This window comes from Procambarus clarkii, chromosome 86 (assembly GCF_040958095.1).
Source record: "Procambarus clarkii isolate CNS0578487 chromosome 86, FALCON_Pclarkii_2.0, whole genome shotgun sequence".
Lineage (NCBI taxonomy): Eukaryota > Metazoa > Arthropoda > Malacostraca > Decapoda > Cambaridae > Procambarus > Procambarus clarkii.
The window spans coordinates 13,213,092-13,220,034 of NC_091235.1; the positions used below are offsets into that span (position 1 = coordinate 13,213,092).

The following is a 6,943-nucleotide window of genomic DNA, read 5'->3' on the forward strand; positions in this document are numbered from 1 at the left end:
AGAGGGGGAGATATAATAGGAGAGAGAGGTACTTGGGCCAAATTTTTGTTGGTTGGTTTGTCAATGATGGTGGCTCACATTTATCATTGGCTGCAGCGAAGGTGACGGACGTCCCTGTAGGTTATTGCATCGCTAATCTCTAGACAAATCCTTCATCCTCTCACACCTTCTGCTTCACTCTCACTCACTCACTATTCCCAATACACTCACACACCCTCAACACACTCACTACTCCCCACCCTCAAACACATCCAATTCTACTCACCACACTCACACACCCTCACACACCCACTACCTCACCCTCGCACATAACGTCCCCATTCTACCTACTGATGAAAATAATATATGGTCTAGTATATATTCGGTGATTTAGATGATTAAAATTTGAGAATTAGCATTATTTAGATTGGTTACACGGCATAGCATATTTACCATTCGATATAGCTAACTGTTAATTGATATTAAACATCATTTGTTTTCCCGTGTAAACTACTGTTGTGAAAATTCTACTGTAAAATTCCTCACCTATAGCCAATCAAAATGAAATATTATCAGCTATTTATATACTGTACTCAACCTCTCTCTCTCTCTCTCTCTCTCTCTCTCTCTCTCTCTCTCTCTCTCTCTCTCTCTCTCTCTCTCTCTCTCTCTCTCTCTCTCTCTCTCTTTCTCTAACATCAAAGACAATTCTCTCACATTTTCTCACAATCCACTAACGTCCTCCTCCCACCCTTAGACTCATCCTATACTCACCCAACCTCAGACAATCTATTCCAAACTTCGCACAATTCACTCCCAACATAAAACATTCCTCTCCAAGCCTCTCACAATCCTTTCCTAATTATTCAATCCCTTCACAACCTCAGACAATTTTCACCTTACGTCGCACAACCAATCAACCATCTCACTCAACCCCCTTCCCCTCACAACTCCCCTGCCCCTCATACACACCATAATCCTACGTCACGACACCTCACACCTCTCATATTACGACGAAAATTGTCCATCAGACCTTGCAGACTTGAACCCATCACACCTCACGTCACACATACCTCATGTCACACACACTTCAGATGGCGAGACATACACCCTCTCACACTCCACTTAGCAAACGTCAAACAACGATCAAGTATACCACACTTTGCACTCTTCGTCTTAACATCACTATTACCAAATATATTTCAACCCGGTCGGTCGAGAGCCAGTCGGCCGAGCGGATAGCACACTGGACTTGTGATCTTGTGGTCCCGGGTTCGATCCCGGGCGCCGGCGAGAAACAATGGGCAGAGTTTATTTCACCCTATGCCCCTGTTACCTAGCAGTAAAATAGGTACCTGGGTGTTAGTCAGCTGTCACGGGCTGCTTCCTGGGGGTGGAGGCCTCGTCGAGGACCGGGCCGCGGGGACACTAAAGCCCCGAAATCATCTCAAGATAACCTCAAGATAACCTCCCCTCTCTTTCTCTCACATCCCCCCCCCCCAATCACACACAGTCACTCCTCTCTACCACACACACACACAGCCACTCCTCCCCCACACACACACAGAGCCACTCCTCCCCCACACACACACAGAGCCATTCCTCCCCCACACATACACAGAGCCACTCCTCCCCCACACACACACAGAGCCACTCCTCCCCCACACACACACAGAGCCACTCCTCCCCTACACACACACAGAGCCACTCCTCCCCCACACACACACAGAGCCACTCCTCCCCCACACACACACACAGTCACTCCTCTCTACCACACACACACAGAGCCACTCCTCCCCCACACACGCAAACACACTCAAAAACTAACCTTACCCCACGAAACGCCATTCAAAACATAAAAGATGATTTTTCCCTAAAGGCAAGTATCTAGTTCCTTTTAGCCGTCATCGGTTAAAATGCCCTTCAGTACCTATTGAAGGGAGGGAGGGAAGGAGAAGGCTCCGGTTGAAAGGATCTTTTCCGCGTCTTAAATAAATACACTTTTCAAAGGAGTTACAAGTGGTACTTACAAATGTTGCGGGGGGGGGGGGGGGGAGATGATGGGGTTCCTGAGAAAGGGGCAGAGGGTGGGGTTGCTCAGAAGGAAGACTTCTGATGGGGGGTTGTTCAGGTAGGTGAGAGGGGGTTGGCAGAGAGAGGAAAAAGTATTTTTTCCTGAATGTTTCTTGTGCTGAAGGTGTATTGTTCGCGTGAGATTGTTTGTTCATGGTTGTGCCTCTTCACAGTTTCTTGTACTTGGGCTATACTGGTTCTCGGTCCATCAAACTGTCCTGTCCTCAAGCTGTAGTGTGTTGGACCTCTTTTTTTCCGATATCGACTACAGTGCCAAAACTCCGAAATAGTATTTCATTGGTCAATAAAGTCCACTGTAATACTGATGCTCCCTCATACTAATGATCATTGGCTTAAGTAAATCACCTTTATATCTGAAGCGTCAAATAGTCAGATGGAACCGATCAAGCCGTACACACTTGTATCATGACTGCAAGTGAGAGTGCAATTTGAGGCACTTTTGGATCTGGGATTAGGGAGATTGGTAAGGAATGTGCAGCTTAGTACATAATGACAATTACGATCATTCTGTGGTCAATGTTAAAAGAACCTGGCAAACATTGCTTCACAAGTACTGAATCATCCTCATAAAAAAGTCCAAAAGAGCAATAGTGCAACCGATGATAAGTAGAGAGTCTAATGGGAGCAGCAAAAGAGGACCAATTCACTGAGATAAGATCTACTCTGATATGTCCAGAAAGAGTTTGAGGCAAGTGCCATCATATTGCTATTGATAGGTAGCACAATTAAGCACTTGGCACCAATTACGTTTCAAATTGGCACTTGAAACATCTAGAGCACAGGTTCGAACCTCAACAAGGCTCCTGATAGATTTGTTAAATTGATAGATTACGTTAATGGGATTTATCTGTGTAATAATAATAATAATCATAATAATAATAATAAAGTTAATTCCAGGTAATAATTCAAATAAATATAACAATAACAAAGCAAATAACAATGCTAAGGAAACGATGATGAAGCAATAAAACACAATAAAATAATTGATTTTAATTTCCCCTTAGATTAGCCAAATGTGATTTTATATGATAATAAAAGAAGATTCTCTTCAGTACGATCCACAAATGTTTATAAAAACGACTCAGTTTCGCAAATGATACTCATTGGGGCGAAGTCTTTGAAGTGTCACTTTATGGCAACAGTAATTAAACTGCAGGTAATTAATGTTGCCATAACCGTATCTTATTTAATAAAATCAGCCAAAAAGAGTTTCATGCATTTGCTCGCGGGCTTAAATTTTTATTTTATATATTTTTAAATTTTATTTCCTGTAGTTTATTACATCTGGCTTTGGTTAAGTTTTATTGCAGATGAACATTTTATTGCTATACGAGGTGGTTGTTGATGTTGTAAATAGTAATGATACTAATAATTATTATTAGTAATGTTTTTAGTTCCATTCTTACTCATGTATCTGTTGATAATAATGTTATTAGCTTCCTTATTGCAATTATTGATAATTGGGTTATTATTTTACTCAATTACAATTACAATTACTATTTTCTCAATGACCAGGAGTGTTGTCTCTTGCGGCTGGTCACTTTATCACACTTTGTCTCCAGCTTCCATTTCACTGCCTAGCTCTCAACATCTTTTTCCAAGAATGAATAGTTTGAAGGAGATTTTGAACATAGTGGAGGAGCTGTATTGTTATCTTGAGGTTATCTTGAGATGATTTCGGGGCTTTAGTGTCCCCCGCGGCCCGGTCCTTGACCAGGCCTCCACCCCCAGGAAGCAGCCCGTGACAGCTGACTAACACCCAGGTACCTATTTACTGCTAGGTAACAGGGGCATAGGGTGAAAGAAACTTGGCCCATTTGTTTCTGCCTCGTGCGGGAATCGAACCCGCGCCGCAGAATTACGAGTCCTGCGCGCTATCCACCACGCTACGAGGCCCCCTAAACCTCATGTAGAAGAGGTGGTGTTGTAGAAGCTGTGCTAGAGCAGTGAGGGTGAAAAAGGCTTGTTTAAGGAAACACGACACGAATGAAAGATGAAAACTCCCGAGTTTGGAAGACAAGTGATGAAGAAGTAGGAGGAAGAAGAATGAGGCGGAGAGCTGCGAAAAAAGAAAACTCTTGAAAATAGTTTTAAGAATAGAAAGAAGATTGTGATACAGGGTATTAACACCTTTGGGGGAGAGAGAAAAATGTTAGCAGAAGAAGCATAGAGAAGAGGGAAGCAGTAGTCGTGTTGGAGAAGTGAGAAGCTGAGAATAGCAAGATGCTGGAGCCTGAAACGCCTGTAGGTGGTAAACACGATAATTACGTGTTGAGAGTGAGACGTAATCATCGTATCGACAAATTTATTGATAGTGCTGAAGGCTCTACAGAGGCATACTCTGCCGTGATGAGCATGGGATTAGAGCAAAACGTGGTGTCTGAGAGGTAGTACAAGGAACTTAAAGACAACTCAAAACCTATAAAAAACTAGGAATTTGCACCTGAATTTCCATTATTCTGAGCAGGTGAAAACAACGACTCATCTGAGGGAGTAAAAGGTAGAGAAAGGGATTTGAAGATTAGGTTTCCCCTTGAGAAGGCGAAAGTACAAGATAGTGGCTGAGAGAAGAGAGCAAGATATTGCTTGAGAGGAGAGCGAAAGAGATAATATTTGAGATGAGTGCAAGATAGTGCTTGAGAGGAGAGTATGAGGTAAATTACTTCTGAAAACAGTGCAAGATAGCATTAAATATGAGGACAAAGACGCAAAAAGGATAACAGGCAATGAAAGCGACATATGAGGGATACAAGTGTGAGTACTGAGGGAGGATGAGGAAGGTGATGACAACTACTGAGGAAGGATGAGGAAGGTGATGACAACTACTGAGGAAGGTGATGACAACTACTGAGGAAGGATGAGGAAGGTGATGACGAGTACTGAGGAAGGATGAGGAAGGTGATGACGAGTACTGAGGAAGGAGAAGGAGACGAGTCAAGGCGGCAGACGAGGACGGGAGGACACTGACGTCGGCCGAACTAAGCCAGACGGACGCTAGAGTTTTGGTGGGGACGCTGATCGATCATGGTGCCACTGGCGCTAGGTAATGAACTCTCACCCCACCTCCCCTCACCTCTCTCCCCCCCACTTACCCCACCTCTCTCCCCCTCACCCCCTCTCACCTCACTCCACTGACCTCTCTTCTATCATCCTCCCCTCCCCCCCACCCAAAGCCCGATTTCCCTAACAGCCCCGCCCATCCCCTTGTGCTGGACGGTAGAGATCCTGTCTTGCTTCATGCAGGTCGGCGTTCAATCCCCGAGCGTTCAACTGGTTGGGCACCATTCTTTCCCCCTGTCCCATCCCAAATCCTTATCCTGACCCCTTCCAAGTGCTATATAGTCGTACTGGCATGGCGCTTTCTCTAGATAGTTCCTGCCCCCTTTCCCTAACAGCTGCACTTCCCCCTCTTCTCACTCTCCTCATGCCACACCTCACTAAACCCCCCCCCCCCTCCAACACTGCAGTAATCTTCTCCTGGGGAGGAGAGGGAGAAGCTCACTGACACACGCCGTAGCCAATGATAACGTGATGCTGTACTATTGCAGGGCTTCTCATTGGTGGAGTTCTCGCGGCATGAACGTAATGGAAACAAAATTTAGAATGACTGAGGTGATATTAGTGAATTAACAAGTTATATAGGAATAGATATATATATATTTAAGGGATCACTAAACAAAATAATGTCAAGTGAAACGCTTATCCAATTAAGAGAGAGGGAGAGAGGGAGGGAGAGAGAGAGAGAGAGAGAGAGAGAGAGAGAGAGAGAGAGAGAGAGAGAGAGAGAGAGAGAGAGAGAGAGAGAGAGAGAGAGAGAGGGAGAGAGAGAGAGATAGAGAGAGAGAGAGAGAGAGAGAGAGAGAGAGAGAGAGAGAGAGAGAGAGAGAGAGAGAGAGAGAGAGAGAGAGAGAGAGAGGGAGGGAGAGAGAGAGAGGGGGGGGGAGGGAGAGTGAGAGAGAGAGAGAGAGAGAGAGAGAGAGAGAGAGAGAGAGAGAGAGAGAGAGAGAGAGAGAGAGAGAGAGAGAGAGAGAGAGAGAGGTAGAGGTTAGTAGTAAACATATCGTCCTGAGAAATAAGGCAGAAGTGTCCAGCTACCAGACTGGCCTCCAAGATCGAGAATCACAGGAATCAGAGAGCCGTAATCAGATTAAATTTGACCGTAATCAGAAATTTGCAGGCAACCGCGTGATTCACACAAGGAAAGGCAAAGCGACAAAGCTCGTGATGGGCAGCGAATCAGTCAACAAAACTGAGGTGTGAGAACCAGCACTGTAACTGTTCTCTGATAATTCAGGAGAGACAAATATCATTAGAAAAGACACTTTAGACGTAAACAGATTTTTTGTATAGTTTCAGAGGGAAGCTGCTATACCTAAAGGTGTTTCATCTAGATCACCCCTTTAGGGTGGAATTTGCTTAGTTTCAGGTTCTAGGAATGAAACTGAGACAGGGTTCGCCAGTGAGAGAAAAATAGAAAAGCTGAGTTCCTCCACAACCTTTTCTCCTGAATAATACATCGTATTTCGACGTCAAAATTACCCAACAGACAAAATATGATGCATAGTCAATCAAGGCGAGGCATAAAGCTAGTACGAAAATATAGCACTTGGAAGGGATGTGAGGACAAGGAGCTGGGATATGAGGACGTAGTGAAAGAATGTTGCTAAGTCACTTGCACCATCGGGGATCGAGCTCCAACCCTGCAAGAAGCGATGCCGTCAGCACCGATCAATCTTAGTGGATCAAAGAGATGTTTATGACCTGACATCACTCATAACTGTCATTTAGACGGAATACCTCGAACGATCATCTTGAAAGACATCGAGTGTGCCTCCTCCACTGCCCAGTCTCACTGACTCTTTATTAATCT

The 6,943-nt window shown here is 44.5% G+C and overlaps 1 non-coding gene across 1 annotated transcript; it reads right to left on the minus strand.

The window, feature by feature from the left end:
* Positions 1-3,897: 3,897 nt before the first annotated feature.
* On the minus strand, positions 3,898-3,968 carry TRNAT-CGU (transfer RNA threonine (anticodon CGU)). The gene has a single exon. It is a non-coding gene; the product is annotated as a tRNA-Thr (tRNA).
* Positions 3,969-6,943: the final 2,975 nt, after the last annotated feature.